General features: G+C 37.1%; 1 non-coding gene across 1 annotated transcript; it reads right to left on the bottom strand.

Annotated features, from left to right (window-relative positions):
• Positions 1 to 204: 204 nt before the first annotated feature.
• Positions 205 to 338, bottom strand: LOC142454063 (small nucleolar RNA SNORA42/SNORA80 family). The gene has a single exon (XR_012785594.1). It is a non-coding gene; the product is annotated as a small nucleolar RNA SNORA42/SNORA80 family (small nucleolar RNA).
• Between the last annotated feature and the right edge of the window lie 13,767 nt (positions 339 to 14,105).

Raw genomic sequence — 14,105 nt, 5'->3', positions numbered from 1 at the left:
AACGGGCACGAGGAACAATTGTGACGATGGAGCAGGACTGGGAAGGGTTCCCTTATGTGGTACAAGGGTCACTATGGGTCGGAACTGACTCAATGACACCTAACAACATTCACAACAACTTGTTCCAGAGCAAGGGGCAGTGTTTCATATGACATCTTCTTTGGCCTTTTGTGCAGTTCCTATCTTTTCTTTTCTTTTTTTTTTCACTGTGCAACCCGCTTCAGTGCCTGAAGCCCACAGGGTAAAGCCAGGCAATGGTTCAGGGTTACAATTTGCTTTGGCATGGGACACCATGAGAGGCCCATGGGATTGAGCTCCTATCTTTTTAGTGACCATTTACTTTCTTCATGTATAATCTTCTCAATGGCATCCCCCAGTTCATGTGGTCTGTAGCCATTAGTGTTAAACAAGTCAACTCTGTTGCTGAGATGGTCTCCAAACTGACATATGATATATTCAGGGTTGTATTTGGGCTATTGTGATTTAGTTTAATTTTCCACAGCAGAAACCTTACTTGCATAGGCAAAAATGATATTCTACATTAGGCCCCCGATCTTGTTTAGTCAATTTGGTCCCTGTGTCTTCCATCTGGTGAGGCCCGTGTGCGTAGTCACCATTTATAATTTTGAACAGGCCTTGGCAGGAAGAAACTGTTTGTCTTGCAAAATTCTATCTCCAGATTCATTTACAGTGCCATAGCCATGTTTTCCAACTACTGACCTTCCTCTTTGCTTCCATTTTTTGCATTCCAGTCACCAAACATTATTAATACATCTTGATTGCATGTTTGATCAATTTCAGACTGAAGTTCTTAAACTTCTTCAGTTTCTTCAACACTAACTGTACTGGTAGTGTGTAAACTTGAACAATGGTTCTACTACATTGGCTTCCTTGTACAGATATTTCTTAGCACATTATAATTCAAAATGGATCTTAACATTTCATTCTATGCATTGTAAATTATATGCTAGTCCATGTCAGCTCTCTAGTGCCCATAATACTGATTTTTATGCATTCCATTTCATTTTTAATGGCTGAACTTTGTTTTATTATTTTAAAAATTAAATAGCTTTATTTAAAAATAATTCACATATCTTATAGTTCAACAGTTGAAACACGAAAAATAGTGGTGCAATAATTACTACAATCAATTTTAGAATTGTTCTTCTTCTTTGATTTTATTATTATTAACCCCTCATGCCTCCCACTACCACCTTTCCTGCCATAATCACTAATCCAATTATTGTCTCTATACATTTACCTATCTTGGATTTCATGTAGAGAGAAACATACAAAAATAAAGAGCAAAAAAACCCAACAAATAGTAAAAACAAAAGAAAACAAAAATCTAAGCCATTCCATTTCATTTTGACAATTTCCAATATTCCTAGTTTCATATTCTTTACATTCCATGTTCTCATTACTAAGGGATGCTTGCAGGTGTTTCTTCTCGATTTAAATCACAGTCCACCAGTTATAAGGTGAGTTCTAACCACGGACTTATCTGCTAGCTGCTGGACATTTTACCCTTGTGCTACCAGAACACCTTACAGTAAAAGTACCCAGGCACTTTTAGAAATGCAAATGAGCAAGAACACTCTGTTCTCAAACAGTCCAGCATTCTGTGATACTCGCCTTCCCAACTCGATTACTGAATACAAAATGGGTGTATAAGCAAATGTGCTGAAGAAAACTGATGGTGCCAAACTATCAAGAGATATAGCGCCTGGGGTCTTAAGGCTTGAAAATAATCAAGCGGCTATCTAGTGCAGAAGCAACAAGGCCCACATAGAAGAAGCACACCAGCCCGCGTGATCATGAGGTGTTGATGGGATCAGGTATCAGGCATCTAAGACCCAGAATAAAACCTACCCAATGTGAATGAGGGAGGACATGGAGCAGTGACCCAATGCCTATCTGTAGACAATTGGACATCTCCTAACAGAGGGCTCACAGGGAAGAGGTGAGCCAGTCAGGGTACAGTATAGCACCCATGAAACATACAACTTCCCTTTAGTTCTTTGCTGCTTCCTTCACCCCACTATCAGGACCTCAATTCTACCTTACAAATCAGATTACACCAGAGCATGCACACTGCTACAGATAAGAGCCCACAACACAGGGAATCCAGGATAGATAAACCCCTCAGGGCCAAGAAGGAGAATAGAGATACCAGGAGGGTTAGGGATGGTGTGGGGAGAAAGGGGCCAACAATCACAAGGATCAATCTAGAACCCCCTCTCAGGGGGGTGAACAGCAGAAAAATGGGTGAGGGGCAATGGAGCATGATGTAAATATATGGGAAAAAATAATCTATAACTTATTATGGTTTCATGAGGGAGGGCTGGCAGGGGAGGGAGGGGGAAGAAATGGGGAGCTGATATAAGGGGTTCAAGAGGGAAGAGAATGCTTTGGAAATTATGATGGTGGCATGTGTGCAAATGTGTTTGACACGTTGGAGGAATGTATGGATTTTGATAAGAGATGTAAGAGCCCCCAATAAAAGTTTTTTTTTTTTTTTAAGTAGAAAGGACAGCCTTGATCCACGCCCCGGCCCTTGAAAAAAAAAATAGAAAGAATGCAAATTGCAGGACCCCACTCAAGACTTACTGGCTGAACCCAAGGGTGTGGGAGTAGAGCAAATGTGACTTCCAAAGCACTCAAAATATAATTCTAATATGCAGCCAAACCACTTTATACCGAAATGTATCTTATCTTTATCAATTAGTAAGCATTTTCTAACTCGAATACATAAAAGTATAAGGGAAGAATATTGACTCAAAAACTAGTAGACGTGTCGTAAGTGTTCACACCTGTACCACAACGTACTGGATAAGGTTTGTCCATACTGACAGTAAGATACAGGGTTAGGGGGCTCCATTGTGTAAACGTTGAACAGCTTTTAATTACCATGTGGTTGATTCTGATGTAGCAGTCAGGGTGAACCATAAATTGTCACGATCTTCACATGACCTAAATTAAGCCTTCTCCTGGGCAAAATAGAAGAGCTGTTTAGGCTGAGTATCTAAAATAAACATGGTTGTATTGTATCTAACCTATAGTTTACACAAGCAAGGTACTTCAAAACTGGATCATTTCAAATGTATTTTCACCTACAAGTCTAACATAAGCAATTTAGAGGATTCAGAAATAATTTTGTATTACTAAATATGATATATTTAAAATGATTTAATTAAACCTGACTTTTAACATCACGCGATATAATAAGAAAATAGTGGCAGCGGTGACTATATTTCTCTTCACAGGGACAGTGATGTATTGACTGTGGCTCCTCTAGTCCGTCTCTAAATCCTACCAAAGACACTTTCCTGCTTGGGCCTGGTAAAAATAAGTTGAAGAAGACACTGCTAGGATTCCCCTGTGCGTAATTGTGAACAGGCTTCTCTGGAATGCCACCCTCCTGCGTATAAATGGACCCTCCGAACAGTACAAGTAGGGGTCTCGGTTCTAGCAAGAACCTGCAGTGTGTACATCCTCTGGCCTGGAGACCCCTGCTCTGTGGACCTCCTGGAACCAGAACACCGCTAACATGTCGCTGGAGCTGCGGCAGAACCAGGGGCCAGGGCATGGAACCAAGGGTGGGCTTCACAGCCCGCAAGCACCTGAAGCTGAGTGCCTTCCAGCTGAAGCTTACTGCAGTGGGTCTCTGGGCACTCAACTCGGGAGTGGGGTTTGCTGACGACAGGTTGCGTCGTGCAGCAGAGTTATGTGCCTCTAAATGACCCCAAATAACCCTTAATATGTCCTGATAAACCAGGCTCTTGAGCCTTCCTCACTGGCATTCCAACTGGTTAACTCCCTTAATAAACGCTGCTAATGATGAATTTTATCTGTGAATTCTACATAGCCATTGCAATACCTATTAGAACCCAGAGAAGTAAAACAGAAAACGCTAATGAGGACAACATACTCATATATTTCACATATTATAATAGGTTATAATAAACTGCCTGTAATTCCCTCTGTACTTTATCAAACAGAAGTACTTTAAATATGCTGTATGGAGACAAAATATCATTGGTAAGTTATAATATTTTTCTGAAGACATAGGTACATTTGACAAGGTCTATGTTGGCTGAAATAGAAACTGCTATGATCTACATTGATTTTTTTGAGAGACAAAAATAATATTTCTTCAAATGAAATGTTCTGCTTTCCCTGGGATGATCACAAAGAAGGTGCCCTGATGGCAGAGTACTTGCATATCGGGCTGCGACCACCATTAAAGTCGGCAATTTGAAACCACCTGTGGCTCCACAGGAGAAAGATGAGGCTTTCTTCTCTCATAAAGAGTTAAGTCTCAGAAACTCACCGGGGCTGTTCGACCCTGTCCTCGAGTCTGCGTTGGCTGGATGTCAGTGACTTTGGTTTTGAGTTTTATCACACAGGAGATTAAGGGTCGTCAGAAAGCTGAAGGGATAGAATGACAAGTAAAAGGGATAAATATGGTCTTAGTTTTGCCAGGAAGTATCACAATAACCGAAGAGATTGTATTGAATGGTGGGGACACTCTGAGGATATAATTTTAGTTCATCTGTTTGCTTCAACAATAAAGCCGATTTGTGTTTCTGAGTTTGTTCTTGCAACAGATTCACACACGAATGACACTAATTTGCATCTATAGACAAGTAGAATGCATGGGAATATTTCATGATATAGTCAAACTACTGCAAGGTTACATAGACACTCAACTAGCCTAGTTAAATGTTTATGTATAAATCAATATCTACTTGAATAAGAGTATGAGCCTAAGGGGGAAAGGAACCTAAACGGAAAATATTAGAAATCCATACATACTGAAAATGATTTGGAAGTAGAAAAGCCATTTAAAATATTGTAATGTAATTCAGTGGGAAAATATTCACTTCACATCCACTGGCAAAATTCAGATTACCTCAAGATATGAAATTATTTTATGAATCTTTTTCACAATTTTGGTATTATACATTAAAAATAAATAACAGAAGTATTCTGAATTTCTAGTCATTCTGATGGAAAAAGTTTTTAAATAAGGAAGAATAAAATATTATTGTTACAGGACCTAATAGTTTCCTCTTCTCACCAGTACAACTTTCAAACCCGTGGAAATAGTCATGTACACCATTATAATTTGTATGGCAATATAAATATTTGAGTCTTATATCTCTTGATTAAATATGTAGAGATTGATAAAACTGAGCCATATTAGTGAAATATATATTTAGCTTGATCACTACTTATATCTATATTTAATCTAGACTTCCTTCCTTAGCTTTGAGAATTGGCATTAATATTAGAAATTACTTTAGAGAGAATATGTGCTCCAAATAATTGATTTATTTCCAGAGACTAAAGCACATTTTGCACGAGCTGCTTACCTGGGGGTTCTAGTACAAAAAAGTTTCCATCATAGGGCATAGCAGATAGAACATCACCTTGAGATGAGGCACAAGTGTAAACTTGAAGCAACCTGAGAAGAGTCTCCATCAGAATTGTCTGAGGAAGAGTCTCTCATAGATGTGTACTTGACAGAAACAGAAGGTAAGAAGGTGGAGCCCTAAAGAGACAGAGGATGGCAACACGCCACAAAAGCCACTCCTCTTAACTACGGATATGGCTGCGGACAGGGACTAGAATTGGGATATTTGAGTTCAGATCCTGATTTTGCCCTTAATTGCTGTGCTGTATGAAGAGTTTTGTTCTGACCTCTATATATCCCCATGCTCTAATTATGCCCTTGTGAAATACTCTGGAGTGTTGAATGGACCTAGTGGCTTAAATCTAGACAATGCACACAACTATTGTGATGGGATGCCAATTTTCATGGCTCAGTAACAAGATATTTGAATTTCTATATTGCCTTCTGAATTTAAACATGTTGGTAAAGTAAGGACTGCCATGTGTCAAGGCATGAAGAGTGGGCCCCAGCCATCCCCCTGCAAGGAAATGAATGTAGTCAGTAGCCACTGTATGAGATGAAAGCTGATACTTCCTCTATCAAATCATCAGATGAGATTACAGTCCCTGGGCCTTTACTGCAGCTTTATAAGATAATGTGAAGCGGGTGTCCCGAGCCGTGCCCAGACTCCTGACCCACAATCACTGCAATATCATAAAAGGATGTGGGGTTAGCTACTACGATTTAGAGTAATTTATTACACAAAATTTTACATAAATAATACTTGCAATATGTAGTGCACTGTGATTTTTATTAAGTTTCTTTGCCTCTCAAAACTTTAATGTCCATATCTATAAATTGAAAAGAGTGGGGAGACTGTCTATGAAAAGCGCATAAGCATCTGACAAGAATCCTACAATGAGAGTGAGTTTTGAGAGATATTCAGGGACTTAACAAATGATACACATTACCTCTGAGTTCTATAGAAATCTTGAAACAAAGCAGACATTAAAGCAAGTACAGAAAAATATTACCTTAATACATATGAAAGCTAATTGGAGGGCACAGGATAGTAGATAGGCAGCAATAATGAGTCTTGCAGAAAATTCCAAACACAGTAGTAGCAGCACCGATTTAATGAAAATAAGCCTGCTTGTATAAGATATACAACATGGAGTAATAAGACAATGTGTATTCTATGCACATAATTCCCAAGAGAATGAAGAAAGAAATGGGTTGGTATAGACATGCTAGTTTTCTTTCTAAATCCATTCATCAGATTGAATTCTCTTTTATAAGAATAGAATCAATAATGATCCAAGGAGTATACAATGCCTACAATGGTTACGATAATGATTATACCAAAAATAGTGGTGTAAAGATGTTCTATTAGTAGAATAGTATTGATGGAACTTTGGTGGTATGGTGGTTACTCATTGAGCTGCAAACCACATGGTAGGTGGTTCAAAACCACCAGCAGCTCCGCGGGAGAAAGTCTGAACTTTCTACTCTCATAAACAGTTAGTCTCAAAATCCCACAGGGCTCACTAGGAGTCAGCATTAACTAGATGGCAGTGAGCTCAGAGAGTGAGCTTTTTAAGTATTAGTTTATGAAGCTGTTAAAGCCTGTCAGTACAAATGAGTATTCCAGCCTTTTATATTCAGAGTAATAAACATGAATATTATCTCATGATTTCCCTTGTTTAATCCCATACATATTGAAAAGATTTCTGATTATAATTTGGATTCCCATGTACATCTGCCTCCAAACAGAGAAGTATAGTCAGTGTACATCAATCCACTTAACATTTATTCTAAAATATGCATTAAAATAATAAATTAATATCATAATTTTTATGCATGCCTTGTGAGTATCATTGAGCTAGCTTCCTCTGTCTGCACTCAGGGAATCAAATTTTGAAGATTAACAGATGCTCATTACAGAAGCCAATTTTCCTGTGTGGTGATAATACCAACATACTGCCATCCTGTGGAGACCTGTCTAAGTAGCCAGTCAGAGTTTCTCCTGAAATGCATTCTGTAAATTGCAATCAATGTTGATAAGCCACATAAGTCATCTCTCATTTATACGTATACACTTCTTTTTAAACTTATACCATTCAACTTTACTGGTCTTAGACTTTAGTAGTAGTTCTAGTGCAAAAATAAAAGAAATTCCGAGGCAATTAATACAATATCAAATAGAATAGAGTATAAGATATTACGGGAATTTGAATGGTAAAGAATGCTTGGAGGATTGTACCAAAAGAGTAACAAATACTAAAATCAGTATGAAAATATTAGGTTGTAGTATAAGTATTATACAGAGTATTGTAGAAATCAATCTGATGTTAACAGATGTTTAAATGGTATATTCCACCTATTAACCAAAATATCATAGATCGTACCATTTAAATTATGCGGACCTTGAATAAAGGCCTATAAATGCATTGACTGTGCTTATACTTAATATGAATTTTTATGTGGAAGTTCATCATTGATGGTGATGACAGAGATGCAAACAAACGACTCAATTTAAAACATTTGAAAACCACAGAAATGGTGCAGTATTTATAGATAAACTATGTTAGGCTAAATAAAATGCAATAATGGACAAAGAAGGCAAGCATTTGAGCATGCAATTTATAAATTTTTCCTCCTATAATGAAAATTTTACAAACCACCATCCCAAATAAATGGAAGCCTCTTGAGAGCAAGCACTGTGCAGCCTTGTCCTCGAAGCTCTGAGCACCCAGAGTATGGTGTCCATGATACGTGGTGATAGATGACGGGCTCGTTTAATATGAGTGTGCCATCATCAGGTTACCTCATTTGCTTTTCCAGCATCTTTTGCTAAGCTACTTGGGGCCATGTTAAAGGTCTAAAGTACGTGAGGAATGTTATTGATTTTTAAAAATTCATTTTTTATTAAATAGCCCATACACACACATATCTATGTGCTTGAAACATTTTGTGAAAAAATAGGAAATTCAAAGATGATGAAAATTTTCCATAAATATTTTGAAGCACCCTCATGTATATGTGTGTGTGTTTGTGTGTGTCAAAAGTGTTGCCGCCCAGCTTCCAGTGCATACATGCACAAACTGATGCCTAACTAAACATGTTTGATGTGTCTTTGTGACCAGTGGAGAATTACAGACAAACCCTCTCAGTTCACACCCGTCTTCATGTCATTCTGTTGCCCTGAAAGAAAAGGGTTAACTGAAATGTGACTTTCATGGGGATCTCCTCTTGCTCTTGTTGCTGTTGTCAGGCGCCATCAAGATGGTTCCAACTCAGAGGGACCGTATGCACGACAGAAGAAAACACTGCCCAACCCTGAGCCCTTAGCAGAATTTTAAAAGAATATGATTTGAGGATGTCAAAGCTGCTGCTTTCCCACCGTGAAAATCAAAGATCACTGCATTCCTCAGTGATAAATTAGCTTCAGGACTATATAATCCTAAGTGAAGGCTGTGTAGAGAAACACTAACTTCACACTATGATATTTTAGTTTAATAAAGATTTCTGTGACTTTGCAGCAATTTTTTTTGGACTACCCTCATATATGTATATGCATGTATGCATACATGAAGAAGAATTTACAAAGTTATAACAGAAGAAATAGAAATAGAGGATTGAGGCAGAATAAAAATTACTTCTTAAAAGACTGAAAATGATTGTCAGGGACCTGAAAAAATTGATTCCAAAATCCATTGCTATTGGTTTCAATTAATAGAATTTCCAAGGCTGTAAATCTTTAGTGGAGCAGAAAGCCTCATGCTTCTGCAGAGTGACTGGTGGATTCCAACTATTGGCCTTACAGTTAGCAAGCCAACATGTGAGCCACTGTGCCATTAAGGCTCCTTGAAAAGATTAATAAAACTAAGGTCACTGCCACTGAGCCAATGCTGACTCACAATGACCCTACAGAACAGACTAGAACTGCCTGAGACTCTAATTCTTCACAAGAGTAGAAAGCTCTGTCTCAAACTGCTAACCTTCAGTTAGCAGCCCAATGTATAGCCACTACCCCATCAGCACTCCTAGAAAAGATGAATGGGTATTGGAAATTAAAGGGAATGGGGAAACGTTTAAAGGACTGAGACATTTAACCACCTTGAAATAAGGCAAAATGTCCTTCTCCACCTTAGTTTTCCTACTACCTAATTAACTAGTTTGAATTGTCTTTTCATTATTTTTTTATCCTGGTAGGAAATCAAGAGGAAAATATTTACAATGCAGTATGAAGGACTTATGTTACTTCTAATAAAATGAAATTGCCTATCAAGTCTCCATGACAAGATAAATTTTACCTGGTTAAATATTGGGAAAGGTGTGACTTGAGTTTGTAGCCTTTCATTATATTTATTCAAACTGTGTAATGAGCAAATAACGTGAGAAGAATGAGGCACCAGGACTGGTTGGTGGCAGACCCATTAATAATTTGTGATATGAAGATGGCACAATTTTGCTTACTGAAATTGAAGAGGAATTGAAGCACTCACTGAAATATACCAGATAGTTCATCCTTCTGTGTGGATTATGGTTCAGCATGAACCAAAAAAAAATCTTCACAACTGCAAGTCTAAACAACATGAAAAGGGAAGGAAATGTTGGTCAATATATTCCTTGGATCCACAATCAGTGTCCCTGGAAGCAGCAGTAAAGGAATCACAGGACATATTTCACTGGGCCAATCTGCTGCAATAGATACCTTTTAAAGTATTAGGAAACAAGGGTGCCACTTGAATAATATGCATCTGAGCCAAACTATCTTACTTGAAGTCCCCTCATATGCATACAAAGCTGGACAGTGAATAAGGAAGACCAACGAATTGATGCATTTGAATTATGGTGTTGGGTAAGCACCATGCACAAACAGAAGAATGAACAAATATATCTTAGGAAACGTACAGTCAAACACTTCTTAGGAGAAAGGCTGCTGGGACCGCCTCACATACTTTGGACATATCACCAACATGGAGCAATTCCTAGAGAAAGGCATCATGCTAAAGAAAATAGTAGTCAGCCAAAGCAGGAAGCCCCTCAATGGGCTGCATCGACACAGAGATTCTAATGGCAAACTCAAATATATCAATAACTGTGAGGGGAGAGCAGGACCAGGTGGCATTTTGTTTAGTTGTACATAGGGCAATATGAGTAAAATTAGCTTCATGGAACCTAACAATAGCAGCATGGGAGTTCCGTTTCTGAATAGATCTGATATGCCCTGTGGCCATTATATTTCTTGTGGCATATAATGAAATACTATTTTCCAAAGTGTGTGATTTAATATCTTAAATGAAAAAATATATGTACCTGAAATGAGAAATATCTGGAACGAAGCATTCATTAAAATTCAAAGGATGAAGTTGGTTTGAGAACTAAAGAACAGACTGTACTACATTCTGATATAATGTTTTCAAAGTGTTTCTTTAAAACTGAATAGCATCTGTTGGGTGATTATAAGGCTTCTCAGATCTTTCCTCAGACTTATAGCAGAAAAATTGCAATATATTTTATTTTTGTGGAAGTTTTGCAGTATGTATCCATAAATAAGTGTATAAAAGTTGCATTTTAATTTTCTGCCATGATTAATTTGCATTTCCATATTCAATGTTTCAAACAACAGAGGCTGTCATCAAAAAATTGATGTGATTGGGCAGTATCAGAAGGAACACAGAATCATCTGGAAGGCTGGGTAATGGGACTAAGAAAGTTGAGGCCAAAGGAATACACAGAGCAAGGACCAAAGACTAATCATCTACAGAATGAGCCTGTTTGTAAACCATCATTGCTGCCTCTGCAAAAGACTCTCTATTGCCACTATCATCACTGTCACTTCTTATTCTGAATTGTTTGCACCAGGGCTGTCATAGTTAGGACCACAGTCAGATAATACTGTAGCAAATTCTACTCCACCCCACTTCTTTAGATCACTAACACAAGAATTGAAAGCAGGGATGGTAGCCTTCAACTAGCTCAAATTAGTTTACTAGCCCATGTTTAAGTATCACGGATTAAGGAGAGTCAGTATCTCCTTCCATTCTGTAGTGTAAGTGGGGCCTTTTCTCTCAACAGACTCACAGAAAGGCATATTTTCTTAATTTATGACAGGATCTCAGATGTTAACCAAAAGAAATATGCCAAGTGAATTGTGGATGCTATATATATATATACATATATCTATACATGCATATATGTATGCATATGTAATTAATATATATGATCACAAAGATATTATATAGAACATATATAAATAAATAAATGGTATTCTTTAACCATGACTCCTAGTGAGAATTCCTTTGAAAAGGTCTTTTCTTTGCAAGATACACATAATTGCATAATAAAGGACATAAAACATATGTGTGTGTCTGTTTGGAATTTTATATTACATTGACTTTTATGTTAATTAAAGATTATTTCACTTCTGAGTCATTTATTGAATAAATTATAATGATCACTTTGGGCCTATAAGTCTAGGAAAACTGGAAGCTGTCAGAAATGAAATCGACTGAGTAAAAATTTATATCTAATACATGATCTGAAATAGACTGGTAGTGGCCATTTTTAGTTAGACATCCATGGTCTCTTATGTCAGGAATGAAAAATTCAAGAGGCATGGTGTTGCAATCATCATCAAATTAAAAATTAAGATTTATTTTAAAGTAGAATGTTGTCTGTGATAAGGTAATATCTATATACCTACAAGGAAGATTTTTCAATATACTATTATTCAAATTTATGTACCAATCATTAAAGAGAGTGATACAGAAATTGAAGAATTCTGTCAACTTCTCCAGTCTGAAATTAATCAAACATACAATCAAGATGCATTTATAATTACTGGTTATAGGAGTACAAGAAACAGAAATAAAGAATAAGGATCCAAATAAAGAATAAGGCCAGAAAATATGGCCTTGGTGATAGAAATAAATCTAGAGATCACATGACAGAATTTTGTAAGGGTAAGGACTCCTTATTGAAAATGTGTTGCTTGTTTTCCAACAATATTCATAGTGACTATACATATGAGCCTCACTAGACAGAGTAACTACATTTGTGGGGAGAGCTGATTTATAAGTTCAGTATCAACAGTCAAAACAAGGCCAGGGCTAGACATGGAACTGACCGTCCTTTGCTCATGTATAAGTTCAGATTGAAGATGAAGGAAAGGAAAATGAATTTATGAAAGACAAAATGTGGCTTTAAACACATCCCACCTGAATTTAGAGACCAAGTCAAGAATTCATTTGACTTATAACACACTGATGAAAAAAAACTTGACAAGATAGTGGATGACATCAACATCATAAATCAAGAAAGTAAAAGAACATGTAAAAAAACACGAAAAAGAAAAAAACTAAAGTAACTGTCGGCAGAGACTCAAACTTTCCTTTCAACAGAGAGTAGCACAAATGAATGAAAGACACGATGAAGTAAAAGAGATGACCAAAAAATCCAAATGACTGCAGGAGAAGACAAAGTCAAGTACTATTGTGAAATACTTAAAGACCTGAAGTTAGAAAGAGAAGAAGGAAAAACACACTCAGAATATTTGAGTTTGAAAAAATTGAAAGATTCTATGTAAAAAGGAAATGAATTGAATCATACCGGAAGCATCACAGTATGATGGAGGGCATGTGCAGAGTCATCATATTCTAGTCAAAGTCCAACATTGCAAGAGGTAGCACATAATTGAGAATAGATATTTTTGAAGAAGTTCAAGAGTCCCTAAAAGATTTAGCATAAAATAAGGCTCCAGAAATGGAAGGAAAACCAGATGAAATCTTCCACAAGTTGATGAAGCCCTGGAAGTATTCATTAGCCTCTACCAAGAAATTCAGAATATAGGTACATGGCCAACAAACTGGAACAGATCCATATTGACACCCTTCCAAAGAAAAATGACCCAACTGAATGTAGGACTTGTCAAACAATATCATTAACATTACACGCAAATATAATTTTATGAAGATAACTGAAAGAGAGTTGCTCAAGTACATAGCGAGCTACCAGATATTCTAACGGAATTCAGAAGACGACATGCAGCAAGCGATATCATTGCTGGCTTCAGATTAATCTTGGCTGACAACAGAGAATGTCATTACAATATTTACTTATGTTTTACTAACTATCCAAAGGCACTATCAGATTCTGTGGATCATATCAAAGAATGGGAACTCCAGAACTCTTAATTGTGCTATCCAAACATGCACATGGATCCAGAGACAATTGTTGGACTAGAACAAGAGAATAATGCTTGCTTTAAAGTCAGGAAAGGTGTGGGTCAGGGTTGAATCCTTTCATCATACTTACTCAATCTGTATGCTGATCAAATTATACCAGAAAGTGAACAATATGAAGAAGAATTCATAATCAGGATCGGAGCATGACTTATGAACAACCTACCATATACACCTGAGGCAACCTTGCTTAATGAAAACAAGGAGGACATGGAAATAAAACACGTCAGCATTCATTATGGATTTAAACTCAAGCTAAAGAAAATTAAAATCCTTAGAACTGAACCAATTGTCAATATCATGATAAATTGAGAAAGAGTCAAGGAGTTCATCTTAGATAGAACCACTATCAACACTCAGGAAAGCAGAAGTCAAAAATCAAGCGATAATGGATTGGGAAAACCTGCTTCACAGGAACCTTTTAAAGGATTGAAGACCAAAGATGCCACTTTGAATTC

This window comes from Tenrec ecaudatus, chromosome 7 (assembly GCF_050624435.1).
Source record: "Tenrec ecaudatus isolate mTenEca1 chromosome 7, mTenEca1.hap1, whole genome shotgun sequence".
Lineage (NCBI taxonomy): Eukaryota > Metazoa > Chordata > Mammalia > Afrosoricida > Tenrecidae > Tenrec > Tenrec ecaudatus.
This window is presented reverse-complemented; position numbering and strand designations above follow the sequence as displayed.